Here is a 12,577-nt window from a genome sequence, read left to right on the forward strand (position 1 = left end):
TGTGTCAAAATGGGGAACAAAATCCAGATCTCCTAATTATCAGGTAAGAGCACCCTTTCTAGCATAATACAGTTAAAACTTCCTGAGTGAAGATTTCTTAAAAGGTCTACAATTAGATTGGAGTGAGCAAAATGTAAACTAATTCTATAACAAATGGTGCAAGTAAATTGGAGACCTGGCTGTGTCGAGTTTGAATAGTACATATGGTGGTTGACAGGATGTTTTCATAGTAAATGTTTATCCTGGGTGGCTGGCTCACACTGGCATTCAGCAAAGGTGAATTTATCGTGGAACACGACTCCTGTAAAAATGATCTTGAGCCATCTTATAATAGTTGCTCTAGAACCAACCGATTCTCAAACAGTGGTCAGTACAGATGCCATGGGTTAGATATATTTTCCCTCAGAATTCACTCTCCCAGTTTTTCTTTCTACACTACCTGACTCAAATTAACTATCAATGACCTTTGAGAATGATATTGTTACTTTTATTTTTTCTAGTTTCCTAATCTTCAAGTAACTATCAAAGCTTTTTGATATCTTTATTTTTGCTAGACTGTCATCCCAGGGATTGTCCATTGGACTTTCATGCCTTCATTTCCCCAGTATAAGAGCAGATGCATGGAAGTGAGTATAATCGTACTGGGGTATTGGGATGAGCATAAGGGACCATCCACAGGATACATGCAGGCCACTCTGTGAAAACAGGCCAAAATGTCAATCAACTGTAAAAACTCATGGCAGGACTGACTTTCTATTACTAGTTTTTAAAAATAATAGTAAAAGATGCCTTGGGTATTTTTCCCTCTAGAATTTTTGGATAGTTATAAGGTATAAACGATTAAGACTTACTTGGGGAAAAAGAAATACAAGTATTCATAGATTGTGGTAGATCATAACATACTGAGTCAAAACTGAGACCGAAAAATGCAGAATTCTGGACTATAAAACCTTTAACCTTGAATTTTCCATCAGAGTGAGTTTAAAATGGTTTATTTATACATAATTTATACATACAAATTGCATGGCATTTATTCATTTAATTATTAATTTAAAATAAAAAAGAATGTATATTGCTATTCTGTTCATGAAATGAATCCCTGTTATAAACCGGTCACAAAATGTGAATTGGTATTCCAATTAGAGCAAACCCAATCCAATGATTGAACTATTTCAGTATTTCAGAGTCAGTGACCACTCTGAGATGAGGCCCTCCTGGTGGAACCATGGTAAATGATTGCTTTTACAACCCATAGCCCCCGTTACCCATTACTCAGATAATGTCATATTTTGTAGTAGGGAATTACGGCTGCATTGTCAGTCAGGAAGGTTTATGAAGTCACACATAGCTACCAGTTAAAATTGGCTACCATCCTGGGATATTCCAAGACAGGGGCTGACATTTTAGCCTGTTGCAGTATAATGTAACTATTATGCTTCTGAAATACTCATCAACTATTTCCCTGATAGAATAATAAATCAATAAATACAATAATATTACTTACGGATCAGGGCAGAAATAATATGCATTAGTCTCACTTTAAGAAAGGTGCAAATTGTTCTCTTGAATATGTTCATCCAAATAAAGACCCTTTTTATCAGTTGCTTGACATGCTTTCCTTGGTTAATCTCATCACACAATTGCCATTAATGACAGAAGGTAAAAGGGGATGTTCTAGGGATCACCGAGACTCCTCTGTTGCACGATGTTCTTCTGGGAGCCTACAGAGATTATGCAACCTGGAGATTATGAAGACAAGGATGGGCAAATCAGATCTGGCCTTGACCCTGACTTTAATACAAAAAGCTACATATACATTTTCATCTCTGAGCCTTGTTTCCCCACCACTAAACAGGAGATTATAATAGTACCTACCACATTAGGCTGTTCTAAGTATACCATGGAATAATACATATAACACAACTGGCAGAGGACCAAGTTCATAGTAAGACTTCAGTGAATGTTAGGTTTTATTTTATCTATTTATCTATTTATTTATTGTCTTTTGATTATTACAAAAGTGGCCCATGTCTGATCTTCCCCATCTTAAGTCAGAATATTTTTTTATTATTGAGCTGACATGCATGAGCCTTTCATCAGAGAAGAACCGTTTTCACAGCAAGATGTGAAAACAGCGATTCTGCAAATAATTTTATGAATTGTAAGTCACAAAAAGGGAATACATTTCAAAAACACTCTTGTGATATTGAAGTGAAATAAGCACCAGACTGGTAGTTAGGGATTTGGGGTCCTAGTCCTGACCCTTTTACTAAATATCTGAGTGACTTTGTACAAGTCACTTTGGGGCCTTAGTTTCCTAAATTTACTTAAGAGTTAATGGATTATATGGTCATTGCCAACTCTAACATTGTGTGGTTGGGTTGCAAAGGACTATGAAGTTGGAAAACTCTTTCTTCACTTAGTACATTGAGAACTTTGCCAATTTTGGTATATGTGTCTTAGAGAGGGTGCCATGGAAGCAGTTCCTATAATGGGAATTTTTGTACAAGTGATTTCTCATGGGAATGTTCCCAGGAAAAATGTGCTCATTAGGTAAGAGGGGAGGGCTTATATATCCCGACAATAGTCACCTGGATGCCTAAGGTTCGGAGCAAGGTGGCTCCAATCCTATATCTAAGCAGCAGTTCCTGCAGCAGCCAGTAAGAGAAATTCTTGGAGATCCAGAAGTGGCACCAATAGCTTTTAGTATATTACGTTTTGATGTACTGCATATTTAAAGCACTTGAACTTATGAAGTACCTTTCTATAAATCAGCCTCTCCAATATAAGTCATCACTGCACATAACTCTGAGTTCCTTCACTTCATCTTTACTGGACAAATGCTACGAACATTCTAAAATTGTCTGCTTGATCTTTGCTAACTTATGATTACCAAGTTCACCTTCCCCTCTATTTTCCCAGGGTCATAAGCCCTTACTCCTCCTACTGATCACAAGGCAATTTGAGGGGATGCTCTTAGGATGTACTCTGGTTTTTTTTTTTTAATAGATCTTTATTGGAGTATAATTGCTTCACAATACTGTGTTAGTTTCTGTTGTACACCAAAGTGAAACAGCCATATGCATACACATGTTCCCATATCCCCTCCCTCTTGCATCTCCCTCCCATTCTCCCTATCTCACCCCTCTAGGTGGTCACAAAGCACCAAGCCGATCTCCCTGTGCTATGCGGCTGCTTCCCACTAGCTATCTATTTTATGTTCGGTAGTGTATATATGTCAATGCTACTCTCACTTTGCCCCAGCTTCTGCCTCCCACACTGTGTCCTCAAGTCCATTCTCTATGTCTACATCTTTATTCCTACTCTGCAACTAGGTTCATCAGTACCATTTTTCTTTTTTTTTTTAGATTCCATATATATGCATTAGCATATGGTATTTGTTTTTCTCTTTCTAACTTACTTCACTCTGTATGACAGACTCTAGGCCCCTCCACCTCACTACAAATAACTGAATTTCTTTTCTTTTTAAGGCTAAAGTAATATTCCGTTGTATATTGTGTCCATCTGTCGATAGACATTTAGGTTGGTTCCATGTCTTGGCTATTGTAAATAGTGCTGAAATGAACATTGTGGTACATGACTCTTTTTGAATTCGGTTTTCTCAGGGTATATGCCCACTAGTGGGAGTGCTAGGTCATATGGTAGTTCTATTTTTAGTTTGTCAAGGAATCTCCACACTTTTCTCCATAGTGACTGTATCAATTTACATTCCCACCAACAGTGCAGGAGGATTTCCTTTTCACCACACTCTTTCCAGCATTCATTGTTTCTAGATTTTTTTGATAGTGGCCATTCTGACCAGCATGAGGTGATACCTCATTGTAGTTTTGACTTGCATTTCTCTAATAATTAGTGATATTGAGCATCTTTTCATGGGCCTCTTGGCCATCTGTATGTCTTCCTTGGTGAAATGTCTATTTAGGTCTTCTGCCCATTGTTTAATTTGATTGTTTGCTTTTTTGTTATTGAAGAGGGAAGCACTCAGCAGTCAGCTGTCCACACCCTGTAATACAAGAGTATATCCTGGATGTACTCTTGTATTATAAAAGTACATACATTTAAACCAAAGTAGGGTGTGGACAGCCAACAGCTGAGTGCTTCTCTCTTTTCTTCCTGAAAATGCAATTTAAATTCTGTGACACTGTTTCTTTTTCCACAGCAAGAGTCAACTTCATCAGAAGTATACTAAGAAGTGCCTTTCAAAAGAAAATGGGAAACCCAGAGAGCAAGTGCAAGTTTTTCCCTTAAAATAAAAAAAGAAGTCGAGACATAGATGTCCATCTTTGAAATTAAAAAAAAAAAAAAAGCTTTTTTTGATTCTAAGATTACTATTTATTTTACTGTAACACGTTATCTAGTAAGAGGTCATGTGGTGTTACAGTGGCCACTAACTTCCAAGGTTGCTTGTCTGACGACCAAGGCCCAGCATAAACTCTGGGAGAATATGACTCACTTTCTTTTTAGGCTTCTAGAATAGTATTTCCCTGGTTTTTACTTCCTTTGAGATAAATCACATTATTTTTTGACACTCTTGCATTGTTTCCATTAGAATGCCTCTCTCAGCACTGATTTATTTCTATCATTGAAGCAAGAAAGAGCAGATCACATAAGTTAAGAAGATTCTGCATGTAAAATGAGTAACTGATAGGTTTTCTAACAAGAAGGGAAAATTAATCTCAAACTTACATCAGCTTTTAGATATAATATACCCTGAGAAAACCATCATTCAAGAGGACACAGGTACCCCAATGTTCATTGCAGAACTATTTACAATAGCCAGGACTTGGAAACAACCTAAATGTCCAATGACACATGAATGGATAAAGAAGATGTGGTACATATATACAATGGAATATTACTCAGCCATAAAAAGGAATGAAATTGGGTCATTTGTAAGATGTGGATGGAACTAGAGTCCGTCATACAGAGTGAAGTAAGCCAGAAAGAGAAAAATCAATATTGTATATTAACGCATATATGTGGAACCTAGAAAAATGGTACAGATGAACGTATTTGTAGGGCAGGAATAGAGATGTAGATATAAAGAATGGACATGTGGACACAGTGGGGAGAGGGGAGGGTGGGATGAATTGGGAGATTAGGTTTGACATAAATACACTACCATGTGTAAAATAGCTAGCTAGTGGGAACCTACTATATAGCACAGGGAGCTCAGCTTGGTGCTCTGTGATGACCTAGATGCAGGGGTGGAAGGTGGGGAGGGAGGCCAAGAGGGAAGGGATATAGGTATACATATAGCTGATTCACTTCATTGTACAGCAGAAAGTAACTCAACATTGTAAAGCAATCTTACTCCAATAAAAAGAAGATCTAATATACCCTATCAATGAAATTAACATGAAAATTTTAAAGAATTTAAATTCTGTCTAAATGTGTATGATTTAGTTCTGATTTGTTTTAGGGGATAGACTTTATTTAATATGTATTCTTCGACTTATGTAGGTTTTTCTTTTTGGGGGGGAAGGGGACATTAATTTACATAAAGGATGTAACCATTATTCAGTTTTAGGGTATATTTAAAACTACTCTAAAAGCTTTAGAATATTAGCAATGAATTGCATTTCATAGTCTATGAACAAATGTGAATTTCACAGTTACTCTGATGTTTAGGGTTTGTTTTCTGGCTAGGACATTAGTGATAAGTTGAACGTTTGCCATATATGGTTAATTCTTTCTTGACTATGTTATGTTTTTATTATGTCCTCTCATATTAAAACAATGCCACTTTGCAATAGTAGAAAGTGCTAATACCACAATATGAATCGTGACAATGATCCTATGTTAAAACTCTATTTTCGGGCACCTGTAAAGCAGTCATGCACATTTGTCCGATATTGAAATGTAGTATAAATCACAATCCAAAAGCAAGTTTTATTTTTCTTAACCTTCAGTCTCTAAATGAGAAAGGAAAAAAAAAAAAAAAGAGGTATTTTTCCCCAGCAGAGCACACTCCAGAAACAAATATGCTACATCTGTTTTAGCTGGCATGGACCAGGCCCTGTAGGATAATGCATTACTTTAGATTTCAAAACTGACAAGTCTCCAGAGTAGTAGGTCTCTGTGCTGTAAAGCAGCAGACATCCATGTGTAGAGATTTTATTTTGCAGTGACATTTTATTTAGGATTTTTCACTGGATGAATTGAGCTTGAGGGTTTATGAACTCTACTGAAGCAATTATCTCCCCAACTCAGAGGGAGCTGTTGGAATTCCTCACGTCATTACCATGTGGCCAGCAGGTTCCCTCATCACAGACCATCACAGAGGGCATTTTTGTGGTTTATTCGGAAGGCATTTTCATGCTAAATCTTATTTTTCAATACTTTGCAACTTCTTCAAAAGCTTTTGTTAGCTTTAATGTGGAATTTAGAGCAATTTATCCATTTTTTGAGAGATTGATGCAAAAGGAAAAGTGTTCCAAGGGTATTTGGTGATGGGATAATATGAAATTAGGCCACAATAAAATATAGTCAAAGCCCAACATTTTAAACTGAAGAGCCATGTGAAAGAATTGAATTCAGATATTTAGATGCTGAAGAATACACTGGGAATATTTTACATTCACAAAGGATTTTCTTCCTAACCTCCTTTCCCTACCTCATCCATTCCCCAAACGCAAACATTCACACATTCTTTTGAAGTATGGGAAGGTGAAATCATAGCAGGCATGCCTCTCAGTCTATGCCTGTGGGCATGATTTTAAACAGAAAGCTTGAGGGGTTTTATTTCTGTTAAAATGCACAGACAGAACCATGTTTTTAAAAAATATGCACTCCAAGAACGCAATAAAAGCAGAGTCAATACATGTATACATACATGTAAAACATATACAAGAGCTTACAAATATAAATATATATTTATGCTACTGGCAGAGATGGGCAATTAAACAGTGTGCAATTGGGTGTGTAAAACTGAGGTCCAGTCAACAGCTGAGTGTATTTGAGGGTAAAACTGCCAACTTGCACTATAACGCAATATGCTTATATTCAGAAAATACACTGTACATGAAAGAAACAGAAGGAAAATCTTTCTTTGCTCTATTTCAAAAGGAGATTGCTTTTTGGTATTGTTTTAATTACAGGAGAAAAAGCAATAATGATCTAATTGCCAGAAAACATGCATACAACATGAGACTTGGGAATCTGAGTTCTTGAAAGCCATATCCAGAGATTTTCTCTAATACCTTTATTTTCAGAGTGTTTTTCCCCAAGGGGACAAAATATTTCTACAGCCTTTATCTCATTAATCCTCACATGATCATTGTTAGGGAGTCAGGCAGGCTAGGACTTCTGTAGATTCCACTACTGAAATAGACAGACAATGGTTGTCAGAGTGACTTGATTGAAATTATAGAACAAGTCGGGAGCTCAGCTGGTGAAAGAATCTGGGTCTGCTGTTTGCCAGAGCTTTCTTTTACCCAACAGAACATATTGCCTAAAGCTGAGAATCCCACAGTGTCCTCGATTACGTATTTTCAAATTATAGTTCACTTTAGAGATTCCTATTAAAAATCGGATATGACAGCAGGCCTGGAAATCATTTAGGAAACCCCAGGTTTCAAGCAAGTGGGAGATTTAAGAAGCAGAGCTGGAGGGATGGAATTCTAAAACATAGGTGAGGATGGAACGTCTAAACACTGCCTACTGGCTCTTTTAACATGGAGGGCATCATGCTAGGTCCTATGCTGGGTAATCAAAAAGATGCAGAACGTATTCCCTAGACGTTCATTCATTCATTTACTTTTACAAGTGGCTTCTTGTTAAAGCTTCATTTCTACTTTTAACTTATGGAGAAGACAAATTAAGAATAGGAAGACATATAGCTATTTTAGAAGCCCATGGGCAGCTTGAAATGAACTACCTCATAAAAGGAAGGGCTTCTCTCCTGGGAAAGACTCATGAGGCTCTCTCTTGTTTTACTAGGATTTTTTTTTAAGATATAGTCTAGCAGGGATAGACTTTTCTCTCATGAATTATTGATACTCTAAAGCAGTTTTAATTGTTTTTCCTTTCAGCACTACATAGAAAAACCCAATAATGATTCTCACTGCAATATTAGCATATATTTTAAGCATGCATACCAAGGGAAAGCATCTAATTTTCCTGAAACAATATGCTTCTTTAACTTCAAGAAATATTATTTAAATTAGTAATAAAGATGAGAAGTAATCTAACAGGTTATAAAATTGCTTTCTGTGCTGAAATATTTTGAAATTGGTATTCCAATTAGAGAAATTGGAAATTTCTCTAATAAGAAGAAAAGAATACATTTGTGTAAGATTTAATTTAATCATTGGGTAGTGTGATTAAACATTGAAATATGGAATTTGTAGATACAAGGTAAATTTCACTACAATATGAAGGTCTTTTTTTGGTCACAAAAATATATAGAATATATAAACACGTGAAACACTTAAATGCAATATATATTAAAGTAATACTGTTTCCTTAGTAACCACAACGCTTAAAAATATTTTAAGTAAATGTTCTCTAATACAGCAGTTGTCAAACTTTTGACCTTAAGACCACTTTAATTTATTAACAATTACTGAGGATGTCAAGTATATTTATGTAGATTATACCTATTATTATTTACTCTATTAGAAATTAAAACTGAGAAACTTTGGAAACGTTTAATTTACTAAAACATAAATAATAAACAGATTTCATGTTAACATAAACAATACATTTTTATGAGAAAGCGTGCTATTTTCCAAAATTATATATATAATTGAGAAGAATGGCATTGTTTCACATTTTTATAAATATTTTTATTGACTGGCTTAATTGTCTACATTTGCATATCTGCTTTTGCCTTCAATCTGTTCTGAAGTCATAGACACTGCAGCTTCTGGAAAACTATTGTAAGCTAGTGAGGGAATGAGAGTAAGCAAGGCAAATATTAATAACATGTGGGTACTACTATGGAAAGACTCAGGCCTTATGGATCCCTGCAAAGGTCCCAAGGACCCCCAGATCAGTTGAAGAAAAGAGCCCCAGAGTGGGATGTTGTAGACCTCGTTTCTATTTTTGATGTTATATTGGCCAGATTTTTCACTTTGAATTGAACATTTCCATCTGCAAAATGAGATTATCAGACTATCTCTGAGGTAACGTCTATATGCTCATTGTCCTCAAAAACTGTCTTCATTATCATGTTAATCCATACCCACAAATAAATTTTCATATATGACATTATAATTAGGAGTAAGGTTAAAAAAAGAATTTTACAAGCAAATATTGATACGTTGCATTTTTTTCTATGTGGGTGCTTATTTGGACTCTGGTGTAGATACAGCTTGTTTTATTGGAGAAACTAAGACAAATGATTAATCTCTACTCCCTTCAACCACTGGTGTAGCCATCAGGAACTGGAAGACTCACTCCCACTATACGTGTGTCCTGGATATGAGCAGAGCTCTGACTGGAATTAAACATGTTTGTGCACAAATCCCAGCTCTTCTAATTTTTTGTTGTATGATATTGGTCAAATAATGTAAACTCTCTAATCTTCATGTTTTTCAACTGTTAAAAGGTAATAATAGCTGGTAGGAATGCAAAATGGCATGGCCACTTTGGAAGACAGTTTGGTACTGTCTTACAAAACCAAGCATACTCCTACCATATGATCCAGCAGTCACACTCCTTGGTAGTTGAAAACATGCCCACGCAAAAACCTACACACAGATGTAGAGCATCTTTATTTATATCGCCCAAACTTGGAAGCAACCAAGATGTCCTTCAGTAAGTGAATGGATAAACAAACTGTGATGCATCCGGACAATGGAATATTATTCGGTACTAAAAAGAAATGAGATATCAAGCCATTTGACATGAAAAGACATGGAGACATTGTAAATGCATATTACTAAGTGAAAGAAGTAAAAGGCTACAGAATGCATGATTCCAAATATGTGACACTCTGGAAAAGGCAATACTATAGAAACAGTAAAAAAAAAAGCAGAGGTTTCTGGGGGTTGGGAGCAGCGAGGGTTGAATGGACGAAGCACAGAGTATTTAGGGGGCAGTGAAAATAGTCTGTGTGGTACCATAATGATGGATACATGTCATTATAAATTTACCTAAACTTATAGAATGAACAACACCAAGAGTGAACCATAATGTAAACTGGACTTTGGGTGGTTATGATGTGTAAATGTAGGCTCATCAGTAGTAACAAATGTACCACTCTTGCGGGGGATGTGGATAATGGGGGAGGTTATGCAGATATGGAGGCAGGAGGTACAAGGAAGATCTCTACCTTCCCCCAAAGTTTGATCTGAACGTAAAACTGCACTTAAAAATAGTCTTAATAAGATTTTCTTAAAATTTTTAAAAAGCTAATAATAATAGTCAACCATCTTACATGATTTTTATAAGAATTGCATGAGATAGTCCACATAAAGCACTTAGCATAGCATAGTACCTAGCAAAAATCAAGCACTCAAAAACTATAATGTTATTTTCACAGACATTTCCTCCTACATCCCCTTTGTTGCAAATGTCTGGTGCATTATTATTATTACTATTATTAGGTACGTGGGCCTCTCACTGTTGTGGCCTCTCCCGTTGCGGAGCACAGGCTCTGGACGCGCAGGCTCAGCGGCCATGGCTCACCGGACCCAGGCACTCCGCGGCATGTGGGATCTTCCCGGACCGGGGCACGACCCCGTGTCCCCTGCGTCGGCAGGCGGACTCTCAACCACTGCGCCACCAGGGAAGCCCAGAGAATCTTTTTTTTAAGCATGGTTGTGCTCAATGCAGTAAACCTTTACCACAAAGGAAAGGAAAAAAACACAGAAACATCTATATTCACAGTGCAAAGGAATGACCACTCAATATTTCTACGTGTACCTCTAGTCTTTTTTTATATTACGTTTATATTTATTTTCAAATAATATTTTATTCTACATGAAGAATGTACAGTCTATTTCTCCCTCTTATTAATCTGTTGTCAACAATTTTCCATGCCAAACATTTCTACTACAATGAGATTTTTACACTCAATTGAAATATCATAAGGATGTTCATAATTTACTCAATTATTTTCCAGCTTAGGTAAATCATTCCTGGTCTTCTACTATTGTGATAAACGCATCATTATTGACTAATCATAGTACGTATTTCTCACGTCCTGTAGAATTCCTTTGAGCATGTCACTGTCTTAAATAAAAATATAAAAGCATCCAAATACTTGGCCTTTTGTGAGTTTATGTCAAATGATTTCTTAGGCTTCGGTTTTAAGCCTTATTGTGGTCTCTCCCTAAACTCTCTCTCTCTGAGTCATCTCATCTATTCCATTAGCTTTGTTGTCTCCCAAATTTATATATCCAGCCCTGTAATTTCTTCTGAGATCCAGACTCATATGTCCATTTCCCTACCTGATGCCTCTGTTCGGATGTATCACAAGCTCTTAAAATGTAATATATCCAAAACTGACTCTTCATTTTCCTCTTCCCTTAAATCTTTTCCTCCTTCATTTTCCTTCCCATTAATATCAGCAAATCTTTCTTCTAAGTTGCTAACATCAGGAATATGGAAATGATTTATGCTTCCTACCTTTCTCTCCCTTCCGGTAATCAATCCTTCTTAAGTTGTCTAACACAATTACTTTTCTGTATGTCATTGCTTGTGACTCAGAAAAGCCTCTGTCAGTTTTACAGAAGAAAGAGACTTAGCTTCGTACAATCCAAAGTCTGCAATTCTACTTCCTTTTACTAATGTCATTTTCATTTGGAAATATCCTTAAAAGTTTAGAGATCATAAGACTCTCATTTTCATGAACTATAGGGATACCTAATAAAACAGATAGATCTATTGTCAAAAAGATGGAAAGATGTGCAAATAAAGAATTAGAAGCAGATTTGGCATGGCTTAGAGAACAAAAGGCCTTGCTTTGATGTCAACATTTATTTGAAGGAGTCGGAAAAGTATATTGATAAAGAAGGTAAATGGAATGATAATGACCTTCTGGTTTGGATGAAGCTTCATGAACTTCTGTTAATTATACTGTTCAAGAAATCTTCTTAAAAAGTCTATAATTTTCTTTTATATGGAAAAATAGGTAGAAATATTCTTTAATGATAAACTCTATACCTCACACTTTCTTAGCTTATACACTCCAATCCAATCTAAATAAATATTCAAGGTTCAACACTAGGAAAAATGACATATTCCGGAGACATGAGGAAACACAAAATTCTCTAGCTTGACCAAAATTTGATAAGATCCTTTCATTGTATGCATGTTAAATATTTCCTGAGAAAGCAAATTGGTATGGTTTTGCCTTCCTCAGGAAGGGATTAATAAACTATATTATGATTTCTTAAGTTTAAAAGAGATAAGTTTAAAAAAATGAATTTTTGTGCTTTAAATGTGTTGTCCCATAAAGAAAAAGAATCTTTCTCTGCATGTTCAGGAAAAGTCAAACTGTGATGCTAAAGGTTGATTTCTAGACATGAAAAAATACTTTCAAATGACCATTAAGCTATTAACAGTCATTAAATGAACTAGTGAAAGCTTCTTTGTTCATATTTGA

General features: G+C 35.9%; 1 long non-coding RNA gene across 1 annotated transcript in view; it reads right to left on the reverse strand.

Moving 5' to 3' along the window:
- Positions 1-1,678: 1,678 nt before the first annotated feature.
- LOC136794273 (uncharacterized) overlaps positions 1,679-12,577 on the reverse strand; it is a 173,003-nt gene continuing 162,104 nt past the window's right edge. The window contains exon 3 of the long non-coding RNA XR_010840820.1: positions 1,679-1,739. This is a non-coding gene — a long non-coding RNA (uncharacterized lncRNA). The remainder of the gene's footprint in view (positions 1,740-12,577) is intronic.

Source organism: Kogia breviceps, chromosome 5 (assembly GCF_026419965.1).
Source record: "Kogia breviceps isolate mKogBre1 chromosome 5, mKogBre1 haplotype 1, whole genome shotgun sequence".
Classification (NCBI taxonomy): domain Eukaryota; kingdom Metazoa; phylum Chordata; class Mammalia; order Artiodactyla; family Physeteridae; genus Kogia; species Kogia breviceps.